Source organism: Carya illinoinensis, chromosome 5 (assembly GCF_018687715.1).
Source record: "Carya illinoinensis cultivar Pawnee chromosome 5, C.illinoinensisPawnee_v1, whole genome shotgun sequence".
Taxonomy (NCBI): domain Eukaryota; kingdom Viridiplantae; phylum Streptophyta; class Magnoliopsida; order Fagales; family Juglandaceae; genus Carya; species Carya illinoinensis.
Window position 1 is genome coordinate 15392737 of NC_056756.1, and position 14840 is coordinate 15407576.

Sequence of the window (14840 nt, forward strand, 5' to 3'; positions counted from 1 at the left end):
TTGCAGAGCCTTCACCTTGGTCAGCCATCGAAATGGGAGGAGAGAAAGGAAGCAAAGAAACGAAGACAATGTAGGCAAGAGGCAGAGGCAAGAAAGAGAGCAGAGAGAAGGGAAAGGTAGCAAAGGAAAAATAAAAAAGAGGCAAGAAAAGGGGTATTTAAAGGAGAATAAATATGAAACACCAGCGGACGCAGGCATTATGGCCTGACACTGAAGTAGGAAAGTAACCGTCGAGCGAAAAGCTCTCCTCCCTTTCTGCCACAATAGAGGGAAATCATGGGGGCTCCTTGATGTTTGAAAAAGTAAAACGGCACGGGGAAAATAATATGAAAGGCCGGCGGGCACCTAAGGATTGTGAATGGGCCGGGCTTGTGCTCACATTTGTTTATTTTTCGCTCTACTAGGCCCATGATAAACCCATCTGAAGATGTAAGCTTTGGAAGCAAAGTGGCGGACCATGATGAGGCTTACAACATTCACAAGGTGGCAGGATTAATCAATATAAATTCTCTATGCTAAGGGGTGAAGAGAATTAGCGGAGTAGTTTGAGGACCTGTTTAAACTGTAAAGCCCATTTTGCTATGAAAAACCCAGAAAGGAAAAAGCCCATAGGAAAGGCCATGGGTTGATTAAAGGGGATAAAGGATTCCAGAGTATATCAAAAGTGTACGTGCACTATGCTATCTCTCACGAAAGGATAGAGACCTCATGCAGTTGCATGATCATTCAAAATATTGAGTGGTTATCCACACCTATAAATCCTGAGCAAGATAAGTATTGTGTATGAGCCTATATATATCAAGTAACCCTGAATAGTAAGGATTGAACTCTCTTTTTCATTTTCTGAATTCTCTGGTTTCATTTGCTGACTTTGGTATCAGAGCTTTCCCAGTTGGATTACACTGGAGCCTCCTAACGATCCGTGGACAAATGGTTGCAGAAGGGAAGTGAGACACATCCTTAACAGTCAGGGTTGATCTACAAATCATGACTTTGATCAATAGAGGATGCAAGAAATTAAATAGCATGCATGCATGTAGTACTACTACGGCTTGCTACTTTAATCACCCTACTAATACTTACCAAGTTAAGAGTATTAATGCTAACTAGATCTGTACTTATATATTCCAAGTAGCTTGAAACACGTCAATTGAATATTATAACCTTGTGTGTGTATATATATTGTAAAAGAGAAGTTAAATATATATACATATAGAAGCAAATTGTACTGTAAATATGGCAGACTTTTCAGCTGCATCTTCATTAGTTAAAATATGACTTTTGTAGATTGAAAAATGAAAGTTGTTTGGGTTAAAGTTGAAAATTCTATATACATATATGTGTGTGTGTGTGCGCGCGCGCGCGTGTGTGTGTTTTAAAAAAATTTGTAGCCAAACATAGCTGAATCTTTGTAGATCCAGCTTTAGGAGTGTCCAGCCAGAGTTCTTTTTTTTTTTTTTTGATTGAGTTAAAAATCTGGAAATCTGAATGATTCGGGCGGGTAGGATATCATTTAATTCGCTCGAACTAAGTTACGGATCCAATTATCCATAACTGACTTTAATTGAAATGAATGCAAGGTAGACCACTCTATGACAAAGTGGAGGAGGAGATTGTTCTAGCACCTTAACGCAACATTCTAATGTTGTTGTCCAAGCAACCCCTAATGATGGTGAAAAGAGGCATCATTCAAAAAAAGTCCAGTGGGATGCATATTTCATTGTTGAAGAGGATAACCTCCCCATCTTAGCTTGGCTCAACATTAGCATCGATGCAATAAGGGTTATTGATCACAAGTCTACAAAAATGTGAGAAAGAATTTGTGACGCCCTCAAATCCCCACGCCCGAACACGGGAAAATTGAGACGTCCGGATGGTGACAACCCGGGTCACCATCCCATCGACGGGTGCCGAGTGTGTGCAAGGCAACAGATGTGTACAGAGAAACACGCAGCGGATAACGAAAGACATAACTAAGTACCAGAATTTTTTTCTTAACGTAATACAAGCTGTTTAAAACATACATAGAAGAAATATTACAAAACACAAATGCAGTTTTAATAAATAAAAAGATAGCATCAGCAACCCGGCGGAGCCGCATCCTCGGGCTCAGCCTCCTCCTCTTCGTCCTCTAACTCTGCACCAAAAGCTACGGAACCACGAATGGTACCGCAGGTAAGTAAAACCCAAACACTACCAGATAAAAACACATAAAACTCAAACAAGATGCATGAACCATGCCCAATGCACAAAGCCCATAAAACATAATTTTTTCCACACACGCCAAAAACCCGTTTGGCCCAAAACATATCCTTTCTGAAAAACACGCCAAAAGTCCATTTGGCCCAATATCTCGCCAGTAGTCCATCCGGCCCATCCGGCCCAATATCTCGCCAGAAGTCCATCTAGCCCACGCCAAAAGTCCCATTTGGCCTCATAAACCATTATCCAATTTTTAACCGTATGCACCATGACCTCCCCTAGGGGTCATCCGCACACCCTGGCTCCAGTGTCACACCGTAGAGTACCACCACGCATGTGACACCTAACGAGCGATGCCCAGTTCCGCGCCCCGCGCGTGCGTAGCCAAGCATCCTCTAGCCCTCACCAGCGAAGGGCCACGGAGTCAGTGAGTAGGGCGATGCCCGGTTCCGCGCCCGGCGCGTTCGTAGCCAAGCACCCCCTAGCCCCGCTCCCGTCGTCTCTCTCGACAACTCAGGGGACATCACTCAGTTTATTCCGCTCCCGAGTGACCAGAGGAGCTCCACCGAGATAATAACCCATCCCGGCTTGGGCTCGTGATACACACGCACCCGTAAAACCACTCACGCCAATACACAGGCTTTTCACATAACCCCACAACACACGTGCATGCACCATGTAATGCCACAACAATGCATAATAAAATAAACCAACAATCATAAATCAAATAAACAGGCAACTCCGTCCTCCATCCATCCGACCCCCGAAACTCCTCGGACTCAGTCCGGAATCAACAACCAACAACAGTAAATAATTGAATGAGCAATATATATTAAAATCTGAAAATAGGGTTTGGAAAATATTTACAGCGCTATAAGGCAATTTTAGAAAACAAGCGGCGTTGCAAACGGCGCCGGAAAAGCAACGTCACAGTGAAAATTCACTGTGGCCGTGGGTTTGAAAAACCCACTTTTGAACGGGGACAAACTAGGACACGAGATTGATAGGGAATGGTCTAGGGATGGTTGTGAAGCTATTGGAAGCGACGAACGGCCGTGGGTGGCGGCGGAATGGCCGGAAATGGCCGGATTACCCAAAACGGAAACTAAGCTCGTAGGAGCTGTTCCGGTGGTCGTTGGAGGCCGGAAATGGGTGGGTTAGGACGGCAAGGAGTCGGTGATGAAGTGGTGAAAAAATGGTGGCCGGAGGTGGAGCGACGGCGGCGGATCGGAGCAAAATCCGTGCGCCCTTCTTGGAGCTTTTCCGGCCAAACGGCCGGCCGGTTGGGGGTGGGTTTTGGAGGGGTGGTGCACAGGAGGGAGAGGAAGAGAATGGGACCGGTGGGAGGCCGAACGGTGGCCGGACGGCGGCGGTAGGGGCTGGAGAAGGTGACGCCGGCGTGAGGGAGAGGGAGGAGAGAGAGAGAGCACGGGGGGGTCCGGATCGGGGAGAGAGAAAGAAAGAAAGAAAAAAAAAAAGAAAAAGAAGAAAAAGAAAAAGAAAGGAAAAAGAAAAGAAGGGAAAAAGAAAAAGGAAAAAGAGAAAAAAGGAAAAAGATGTGAAAAGAGATGAGGTCCAGTCCTCACTCCGGGAAAACGAAACCAACCGCCAAAAAGATTAAAACCACAAAACAACTAAAAGAAATAAAACACAACCTCAAATAAATTAAATTAAATTAAAAACCAAATTTTAAAACGCAAATAAATTAAAATAAATAACTAATATATTAATTAAAATAAGAACAATTATTTCAGCGAAAATACACTTAAAAGCGGGTCATCACATCCTCCCCTCCTTAAAAACAATTTCGTCCTCGAAATTGCAAATCAACCACCAACTTAAAGCAAGCCACATAAACGCTCATAAACCAACTGAGATCAAGATTAAAATACATACCTTCATCATTCGAACAGATACGGGTACTGCTCCCTCATGTCTGCTGCTCGCTCCCAAGAGAAGTCTTGAGCTAACGGATCTCCCCAAGCCACTTTAACTAAAGGTATCGTCTTGGACCTCAACTGTTGCTCCTTCCAATCCAAAATCTGCGACGGAACAACTTCGTAAGTGAGATCCGGTTGCAACTGAATACCTGCTGGGTCGATGAAACGTGGCTCTTGCTGTCCAAAGCTCTTCTTCAGGGATGATACGTGGAAGACATCATGAACGTCCCCAAAATAATCTGGCAAAGCAACTCTGTAGGCGACGGACCCTACTCTCTCTAGAATCGGAAAAGGGCCGACGTACCTCGGATCTAGTTTCCTCTTCTTACCAAAACGCTTAACACCTCTCATGGGAGAGACTTTAAGATAAACCCAATCACCAACTTCAAATGACAATTCTCTCCTCCTGGTATCAGCGTAGCTTTTCTGGCGACTCTGAGCTGCCGCCATTTTATCTCTAATGATCCGGACTTGACTTTGCATTTCTTGAATTATTTCGGGTCCAATTACCCTACTCTCCCCAACTTCATCCCAACACAAGGGCGACCTACACTTTCTCCCATAAAGAGCTTCATAGGGAGCCATCTGAATGGTCGCATGGTAGCTGTTATTGTAGGCAAACTCAATGAGCGGCAAATGATTTTCCCAACTTCCTTGGAATTCCAGGACACATGCTCGCAACATGTCTTCCAGGGTCTGTATGGTGCGCTCTGACTGGCTGTCTGCCTGCGGGTGATAAGCAGTACTGAACTTCAACTTAGTACCCAAAGCTGCCTGCAAACTCTTCCAGAACTGCGACGTAAACCTCGGGTCTCGATCCGACATTATACTCTTTGGTATGCCATGTAGCCGCACTATCTCCTTGACATACAAACGGGTCAACTTACCCAAAGAGTCGGTGTTATTAACAGGCAGAAAATGAGCGCTCTTCGTTAACCGATCCACAATCACCCAAACAGAATTCTTTCCACTAGGTGTTCTCGGCAAACCCACTACGAAGTCCATCGTGATGTCATCCCACTTCCACTCAGGAATAGGGAGGGGTTGGAGCATGCCTGCAGGTCTCTGATGCTCGGCCTTTACCTGACGACACGTGTGGCATTTCTCCACATATAAGGCAACGTCCTTCTTCATTCCATCCCACCAGTAATTTTTCTTCAAGTCTCGATACATCTTTGTACTGCCGGGATGAACTGAATACGGGGCCGCATGAGCTTCCGCCATGATCCGTTCTTTGAAATCTGAGTCCTTTGGGACCACTCTGCGATCTCGGAACTGAAGTATCCCATCATTGTCCATGCTATAGTGCAACGGCCCTCGAGATTTTCAGACTCTTTTCCTGATGTTCAGCAGCTTCGGATCCTTTCTTTGGAGAGCTTTCAATTCTTCAAAATCAGTTACCCGAATATCAAGAACTGAAGACAAAATCTCTACTTGCTGCGAACTCTCTACAAGGAGCCTTCTCATCCCATAAAGTAACGAATCCATTTCTGACGGTTCGGCTTCATCCTCCAAATGTGACTTCCGGCTCAAAGCATCAGCAACTATATTAGCCTTTCCCGGGTGGTACTTGATCTCACACTGATAGTCACTAATTAGCTCCAGCCAACGCCTCTGCCTCATATTCAGATTTTTCTGGGAAAACAAATGCTTCAAGCTCTTATGATCAGTAAATACCTCACAAGCTTCCCCATACAAGAAATGCCGCCAGATCTTGAGTGCAAAAACAATCGCAGCCAATTCTAGATCGTGCATCGGATAATTCTTCTCATGGTCCTTAAGCTGACGAGATGCATAGGCTACAACCCGTCCTTCCTGCATAAGGACACAAGCCAAACCGAACTTAGACGCATCACTGAAGACTACGAATGGCTTATGCGGTTCTGGGAGTGCTAACACTGGTGCCGTGGTCAACCTGTTCTTCAATTCCTGGAAGCTTCTCTCACACTTCTCTGACCAAACAAATTCTGTATTCTTCCGAGTCAAAGCTGTGAGAGGTCCGGATAGGCGAGCAAAACCCTCTACAAACCTTCGGTAGTAACCGGCGAGCCCCAAGAAACTCCTGATCTCACGTACTGTAGTTGGGCGTGGCCATGACAAAATGGCTTCTACCTTACTAGGATCAACTGCCACTCTGCCCCGGGAAATTACATGCCCAAGAAATTTAACCTCTTCCAACCAGAACTCACACTTGTTGAGCTTGGCGTATAGCTGGTGTTCTCTCAATCTCTCAAGTACCAGACTAAGATGATACACATGCTCTTCAACATCTCGGGAATAAATCAGTATATCATCGATAAATACTACCACAAAGGAATCCAGGTAAGGTTGAAACACCCTATTCATTAAATCCATGAACGCTGCAGGGGCATTAGCTAACCCAAACGGCATCACCTTAAATTCATAATGCCCATACCTCGACCTGAAAGCAGTTTTAGGCACATCCTGGTCTCTGATTCTCAGCTGGTAGTATCCCGACCTCAGATCAATCTTAGAGAACACGGCTGCCCCTTGAAGCTGGTCAAACAAATCATCAATCCGCGGGAGAGGGTATTTATTTTTGATGGTCACCTTATTCAATTCCCGATAGTCAATGCACATACGGAGGGTTCCATCTTTTTTCTTAACAAATAAAACTGGTGCACCCCACGGCGACGTACTAGGCTGAATGAATCCCTTCTCTACCAGTTCTTGCAACTGAGTCTTCAACTCTTTCAATTCAGCCGGTGCCATGCGATAAGGAGCTTTATGCACAGGAGCCGCTCCAGGTTCCAAGTCTATAACAAACTTCATCTCCCGAACAGGGGGTAGTCCGGGCAAGTCATCCACAAATACATCGGGGAATTCTTCCACAACTGGAATGTCTGCCAAAGACTTCTTCTCAGACGGCGTGGACACCATCTGCACCAAGAATGCATCCGCTCCCCATGCAATCTCTCGTCTTGCCTGAATCGCCGATATAATTATCGGTTTCTCTTTTAACCTACTCCCCACAAATTCCAGACAATCACCATCTGGAAGCTGAAAGCTAAAAAAATCCGACTTCTACAATTAATACTCGCAGAATATCGGTATAGCCAATCCATTCCGAGGATAATATCAAAACCCAACAGCTTGAACACCACCAAATCAGCATCCAAGAATCTTCTCTCAAAATTTAACGGGCATCCCAAAGCAACCTTAGAACACCACACCATCTCGCCATCGGGTAGCGCCACTACCATAGCCTTCGGCAACGGTTCCGTGACCAAGTTACACACCCGAGCAAACGTGGAAGACACAAACGATCGTGAAGCACCGGAATCAAACAAAGTACAAGCATAAAACTCATACAAACGGACTCTTCCTGAACCAAACACACAACCCATGAAATCCAAAAAACAACGAAGAAACCAAATGCACCAAAAATTAAATCCAACTTAAAAATTAAATTAATCCATACCTGTGATTACTCCAGCATCATGGGTCGCTGGTGCCTCATCATCCACCTCTCCGGGTGTGACAGCATAAACCCGGGCTTGCACTGCTTGTCTCGGGTTGGTTCTTCCACCGTGTCTACCTCCACGGCTTCCTTGAGCTCTAACGGGGCAATCCCGAGCAATATGTCCCACTTGGCCGCACCGATAACACTGGGGTCCGCTACTCGTCCGACACTCGCCCTCATGAGCTCTATTACAAACTCCACAAACAGGCATACGTCCTCCCATGCGAACACTGGAGGATGCTTGAGATCGGGTTCCGGTCCGCTGAACAAACTTCTGAGGCAAACCCGAGCTGCTTCCTTCACCAGAAAAACTCCGCCTCTTTTGCCCTGAAGGGGAGCCCATACTCAGATTATTTTCCCGCTCTATAAGGGTGGCCACATCCACTAACTCCTGAAAAGTGGATATCCGATGGCTGACCACCATACGGCGTATGTCATGACGCAGCCCCTCCTGGAAACGATCTGCTCGCATCTCCTCAGTGGCGACAAGGTGAGGAGCAAACCGCTCCAGTTCTATGAACCTCCGGGCGTACAGCTCCACTGTCGCGCCCCCTTGGACCAGATTGGAGAACTCTCTTGCCTTTTGCTTCCTTACCGATGAGGGAAAGAAGCGGTCATTGAACTCTTTCTTGAAACGCTGCCAGGTCACTGCAGCGAAAGATCCCAGTTCAGATTCCAATAGCACCCTTTTGGTATCCCACCAATCGAAAGCGGTACCTTGCAAGAGGTAGCTAGCGTAAAGTACTTGCTGTGCCTCAGTGCACCCACACACCTCAAAAGTCTTCTCCAGATCCTTGATCCATTTTCCAGCCTGAATTGGATCCTCATTTCCAGTGAAGTGTGGGGTCCGATGCGCCAAGAAGCGCTCATAGGTGCATCCGGCTTGCACCATGCTACTGGACCCTCCTGGATGCATCCAAGGCCCTCCCTGATATGGCCAAGGACCTCCTGGTTGTGGCCAATACCCTCCTTGTTGCGGACAAGGTTCTCCTGACGGTGGATAAGGTCCTCCTGATGGTGGACAAGGCCCTCCTGATGGTGGCCAAGGACCCCCTTGTGGTGGCCAAGGTCCTTGTGGTGGCCAAGGCCCTGCCTGTTGAGACCTCGCACTCTGTTGCATAAACTCCGTCATCTGCCGAATTGATTCGGCTATGGAGTCATCTCTGGAGGTATTTTCCTGCGGTTCCTGAGTATTTTTCCTTGGTCTCCCTGGTCTCCCCATATTCCTGTCACAACACTACTCTTGACCCTCCTTTAAGAAAACAAATAAAACCATCAAAACAAAATAGCACTACACAGCAAGAAACAAAAGAAACCAGCATGCCAAAACATAACTAAATAAATACAAACAAACAAACAAGCTCACACAAATAAAACAAATAAAACAACTATACTTAACATAATTTTCAAAACACAACTTTAAAAACATTCTGGTACTACCTACGGGACATGTGGTTTTACCCAGAGCCAAACTGCTCTGATACCACCTGTGACGCCCCCAAATCCCCACGCCCGAACACGGGGAAATTGAGACGTCCGGATGGTGACAACCCGGGTCACCATCCCATCGACGGGTGCCGAGTGTGTGCAAGGCAACAGATGTGTACAGAGAAACACACAGCGGATAACGAAAGACATAACTAAGTACCAGAATTTTTTTCTTAACGTAATACAAGCTGTTTAAAACATACATAGAAGAAATATTACAAAACACAAATACAGTTTTAATAAATAAAAAGATAGCATTAGCAACCCGGCGGAGCCGCATCCTCGGGCTCAGCCTCCTCCTCTTCGTCCTCTAACTCTGCACCAAAAGCTACGAAACCACGAATGGTACCGCAGGTAAGTAAAACCCAAACACTACCAGATAAAAACACATAAAACTCAAACAAGATGCATGAACCATGCCCAATGCACAAAGCCCATAAAACATAATTTTTTCCACACACGCCAAAAACCCGTTTGGCCCAAAACATATCCTTTCTGAAAAACACGCCAAAAGTCACATTTGGCCGCCAAAAGTCCATTTGGCCCAATATCTCGCCAGAAGTCCATCCGGCCCAATATCTCGCCAGAAGTCCATCTGGCCCACGCCAAAAGTCCCATTTGGCCTCATAAACCATTATCCAATTTTTAACCGTATGCACCATGACCTCCCCTAGGGGTCATCCGCACACCCTGGCTCCAGTGTCACACCGTAGAGTACCACCACGCATGTGACACCTAACGAGCGATGCCCAGTTTCGTGCCCCGCGCGTGCGTAGCCAAGCATCCTCTAGCCCTCACCAGCGAAGGGCCACGGAGTCGGTGAGTAGGGCGATGCCCGGTTCCGCGCCCGGCGCGTTCGTAGCCAAGCACCCCCTAGCCCCGCTCCCGTCATCTCTCTCGACAACTCAGGGGACATCACTCAGTTTATTCCGCTCCCGAGTGACCAGAGGAGCTCCACCGAGATAATAACCCATCCCGGCTTGGGCTCGTGATACACACGCACCTGTAAAACCACTCACGCCAATACACAGGCTTTTCACATAACTCCACAACACACGTGCATGCACCATGTAATGCCACAACAATGCATAATAAAATAAACCAACAATCATAAATCAAATAAACAGGCAACTCCGTCCTCCATCCATCCAATCCCCGAAACTCCTCGGACTCAGTTCGGAATCAACAACCAACAACAGTAAATAATTGAATGAGCAATATGCTAGTTGGGGGGTGTGATTGAGCTGAAATATTGCATATTTTAGCTATTTAAAACCAAGGTATTTTAAATTCATCATGACATTATTATTGGTTTTAGATGAAAAAATAGTTAATAAGCATAAATACGAGTTGCGATTTTTAATTGATTAATATCATGTTTATGCTTAATTTTATAACTATGATTTAATGGGGCAATATTTCCTCACATATATAACATATTTTTGATAATCTATTTTTTTTTTATTTTTTTATTTTAATTTATGTTTGAGTGTTATTTTTATCTACTTATTTTCAGCTTGAATAAAATTCACATGGGATCCAAGACAAGATGACTTTTCAGTGGTTGTTTATAGATACACGCGGGACCAACATTAGTGGAACACACAAAGCATTTTTACGGAATCAAGGTGGCTGTTGAAAAGAATTGTTGAGCTTATCCCATGGAATAAATAAAAGAGAAAGCAAAGTTGAGCTGGAAGAAAGAAGAGAAATGAAAGCAGCTGGTGGAAACGTGGAGTGAAGGAGAATTCGGAAAGTAAAACAAATAAAAAGTAAAAGAAGACAGCCAGCATCCGAGAGGCACATCCGAGAGGCACATTTACATTTCGACAACCCTGTCAACATTTACGGTGGGACGACAAAGTAAAAAAAGGAAAGGCACGGAAAGGAGAAAAAGTGAGTAGAGAGGGAGAGTAATGAGTGGACTGAACTTGGGAGAGTGATGAGTGGAAGCTGTGGAAGCTGAACGTGGTCATTAAAGAAAAGAAGGTGGTTGATGGTAGATGCAGCCGAGTGGTGGGGAGATGGACAGCTATTGGCTTTTCGTTTGGACACTGTTTGGAAGCAGCAGACAGCAGATCATTCGGACCATGCAGGAACACTCACACATGTGCAGCAGGAACATAACCTGCAGAAACTCACTCGGCAATACACATATGCAGTAGACATCACATGCACGTTGCAACACAGAAGCACATGCAGATGCAGAAAGCTGTATTCGGACCAGCCAAAAAACAGAAGCACATGCAGATGCAGAACACTTTCGGACATGCTTTGACAGCCAACCATGCAGCACATGCAGACCAACACATTACACATGCACACAAGCAGAACATTCGGATAACCAGCAGTAGAAGATCACCACTGCTATAAAAGGAATGGAGAGTTTTTCGTTAAAGGGGGGAGTCGGGCAGTAGCTTAGTTTAGGGGCTGAAATCTTTTCTTTTCTCTTTCATTCGGGTAGCTTAGCTTGAAGTTTCTTATCTTTCTTATTTCTTTCAGACTTTGAAGAGTTGTTCTCGAGCAGCAAGTTTCAGTTTTTGTTTTCTTAACTTATTTTCTATTTAGTTTCAGTTTTTGTTTTCTTAATTTATTTTCTGTAATCTCAGTTTCTTTGAGTTCCTCTAGGGAATAATTTCTTTGAGTGTTTATTTTATTTCGAGTTGAATTTCAATTTGGTGTGTATTTTATTTGAAAGTTCAATTTATTTTAGGGTTCATTTTATTTGGAGAGTTCATTTTATTTGAGAAATCATTTTATCTGGAAGTTCAGATCTTTGGATTGGAGAACGCAGTCTCAATTTCCAAACATCAAGTTTATTCCTTACAATTCCTGTTTTTTATTTAATTTCAGTTTAATGTCTTTTATTTTTCCTTTCACCTTTAATTTCTGTCTATTTAAATTACTGTCATTTATTTCTCCTTGCACCTTTAATTCCTCTATTTAAATCAATGTCATTTATTTTTCTTTCTCCTTTAAATTACAGTCTATTAATTTCAGCAATTTTAATTTACTTTCTTGCATTTTAATTCCTTACATTTCATCGCTGCACTTAAATCCAACAAACATGAATCTGGTTCACGACCAGTAAATTTTGATTTTCATTGCACTTTTCCATCCATTGTACATATCATCCTCTTATTTTCTCTTTGTGAAGTTTTTCACATTTTTTTTCAACAAGTTTAATTTTAAGCAACTTTCCCTGTGGATTCGATCCTGTAAGATACTACAACGCCTGTATACTTGCAGGTAAAACTGCACTAGATTTTTGATTCATTAATTTGAATCAAAGTTTAGTCGCACCACATAGAAATACTATGTTGAAGGCAGACCTAGAGAGATCAACAATGTTTGAACTAAAGAAGAAGAAGTTCGAGACAAAGATGATATTGCTAGATCTAAGTAGTATAAATGCTATGTAGCAAGAATATTTTGGCTATATTCAACTCAAAATTTTTGAGGAATGGAGGCTCATTCAAGAGGTACATCTACATCTCTTTCGACACCTTATGGAGGTGTCTAACGTCTAATGTTGTTAGTGAATAACTTTTTGAAATTTTAGTACCTGCCCAGCCACATGTGAGCTGGATAAACATGTAGTTGGATAGCAACTAAATTAATGAATTGTTTTGGTAATTTGTGGACTGTTTTGGTAATTTGTTGATTGTTTTGATAATAGTGGACTATTTTGATAATTTATGGACTGTATTAGTAATTAGTTGACTGTTTTAGTAATTAGTGCATTGTTTTGGGTTCATTCTCTAGAAGTATATGTTTCGACAAGTCAACAAATGGAATATATAACTATTGGTATGTTTGTATATGTGATTGTTGAATGAATGGTTAGCAAAATATATTTATTGAATAATTAGATTGAGGAAAAAAATAGTTGAAAAATATTAATTTTATTTTTTAATAAAGTTATTAATTAATCTATGAAGTGTATTTATAAAATATTAAAAAAATTATCAAATATTATTAAAATATATAATATTATATTATTATTTAAACTTTAAAATAACTAATCCAATATAAATTCATCTAACTAAAAATTAATATTATGATCCAAAGTTAAGATTCTAATTAAATTTTTGGTTTTGCAATTGCCAGTACTCTTACTACTAGTTTATTCAATGAGCACTGAAATGACTTATAACTTATTTACTGGGACAACCCATTTATTATGTTCGTACGTATTTTCATAAACAACTGTCCATTTTAATTTCTAGCCCAGCTAGCTAGCTACAAGATAATACATGCTAGCTGGGAATCTGGGATGATCCCCACTTCCCTCAACTAGACGACGTGTATGAGAAAAAGAAACTTAGAAAATTGCAAAACACTATCCTGTTATTGAAGAACAGGAAGTGAGTAAGGAAAAATCAGAAATGTCATTTTCTAATCTTCTCATTGAACTGTTTTTCATAGTTATTTTCTATACATTCTAGCTTGACATTTATACTGAAGTGATAGAGACACTTGATGATAACAAAAGCTGTTTTCCAACGAGAAAAAAAAAATACATGAGCTGCTGTGAGTTGCTGTCCAAGTGAGTGTCCAGCTGGTCTGCATGTGTGTGTTCTCCTGTTGTCTGCTGCTTCACATGCCAAAAGCTGAAGAAGAATAATCCTCTGCTGCTGCTGCTGCACGTTCAAGCATCTTCTTTCCCTTTTCATGAGCTGCTGTGAGTTGCTGTCCAAGTGAGTGTCCAGCTGGTCTGCATGTGTGTGTTCTCCTGCTGTCTGCTGCTTCACATGCCAAAAGCTGAAGAAGAATAATCCTCTGCCTCTGCTGCTGCACGTTCAAGCATCTTCTTTCTGTATTTTCAACAGCGCCCCGCAAGGTGGAGAGTAGATATTTTCTGCTCCCATCTTGTGCAAGTGTGTGTAGAAGCTGTTAGATCCCAGTGCCTTAGTCAATATATCTGCAACTTGTGATTCACTACTTACATGCTCAGTAATGACACTTCCTTCCTGAATTTTATCACGGATCAAATGGCAATCGAGCTCTATATGCTTAGTACGTTCATGGAATACTGGATTTGCTGCAATGTGTAATGCAGCCTTGTTGTCACAGCGTAACACAACTGCCTGAGGATGATCTACCATTAAGTCTTGAAGTAAAAACCTTAGCCAAGTTAATTCATAGCAAGCACTTGCCATGGCCCTGTATTTAGCTTCTGCTGAGGACCTAGAGATAGTTTTTTGCTTTTTAGATTTCCAAGACACTAAGGAAGGACCAAGAAAGGCACAATACCCTGTCACAGACCTTCGTGTATCTGGGCATGCTCCCCAATCTGAATCACAGACACCTCAAGTTGTAGGTTTGATTGTGAAGAGTAAAACAAGCCTTGTCCTGGAGCTCTCTTTATGTATCTTAGTACCTTATGAGCTGCATTTAAATGTGGGACTCTAGGAGCTTGCATGAATTGACTAAGCAATTGGACTGAATATGCTAAATCTGGTCTGGTGATGGTGAGGTAAAGAAGCCTCCCAATGAGTCTTCTGTAGATAGAAGGATCCTTAAGTAGGACACCTTGATCCTTAGGCAATTTGCTGTTTTGATCCAGACGTATCTTAGTAGGTGCAGCTCCAATGGTTCCTGAGTCAGATAATATGTCCAATGCATATTTTCTTTGACATACATAAATCCTTTTTTCTGATCGTGCCACTTCCAACCCAAGAAAGTACTTTAAAACACCTAAATCCTTTATCTTAAATCTGTCA